This window comes from Octopus bimaculoides, chromosome 29, assembly GCF_001194135.2.
Source record: "Octopus bimaculoides isolate UCB-OBI-ISO-001 chromosome 29, ASM119413v2, whole genome shotgun sequence".
NCBI lineage: Eukaryota > Metazoa > Mollusca > Cephalopoda > Octopoda > Octopodidae > Octopus > Octopus bimaculoides.
The window spans coordinates 7,030,411-7,031,388 of record NC_069009.1 but is presented as its reverse complement, the minus strand read 5'-3'; positions in this window follow the sequence as shown (position 1 = coordinate 7,031,388).

Here is a 978-nt window from a genome sequence, read left to right as displayed (position 1 = left end):
TATATATATATATATATATGTATACATAAATATATACATACACACAAAGACAAATATATACATATACACACATACATACATATATATATATATATAAAGACGGAATAATTAAGAAATTCTTAGTCTTACCATTAACGGTGCGAAACTGAGTAATACCACCAGGTTGATAACCGATGAAGAATCAGGGACCTTCGCACCCTGACTTATATTAACAGTAAGTTTTTTTTTATATATCCGTGCGACTCTATTTCTTTCCTTCACCTTTCTCCTTTTCTCTCTCTCGCCCTCTTACTGTATTTCTAGCCTTTCTCCTTTTTCTTTTTTCCCCTTCATCCCTTCCCGAGATTTCTCTCTGTCGTTTTCTCACTCTCTCTCCCTTTCTCTTGGCCTCTCTTTTCTCTGCTTGCTGCTGACGTGTGACCCGTGACCAATCCTTCTTCTTTGTCCCCCTTTTTCACACCGGTTGCGTAGCTGACCGATGGTATATCCTCTGTGTCCCCCTGCCTTGCTACTTCTTTGTTTTCTAATCCTTTAGGATGCCTTCTAAGCGTTACCCACAATTCCTGTCTTTTTGGCCCTGGGGCTATATTTTGCTCGTTTCTTATTTATTCCGTCTTTTGTCCATCGTCTTGAATCACATTTATTCCCTATCACATCTCCACTCTGTGTTGCTTTGTTTCCTCTCGGTCTCATATTCTCCGCAACTTTCGCGGGCAAAGCCACCATAGGAAGTTCTCAGTCTTATCATTAATGGTGCGAAACTGAGTCATGTAATCTGGTTGATAACTGATGAAGAATTAAGGACCTTCTGTGTTTGTCTCCTGCGTGGTTCTACACTCGGTATCCGTTGTACGTTTTTTTTTACCTGTCGTTTGTTTATTTACAATACATTTTTTTCATTTATTAAGTAACAGAACGTAACGCACCAGACTTTTATTAATAAGTTATATATATATATACATACATACATATATATAT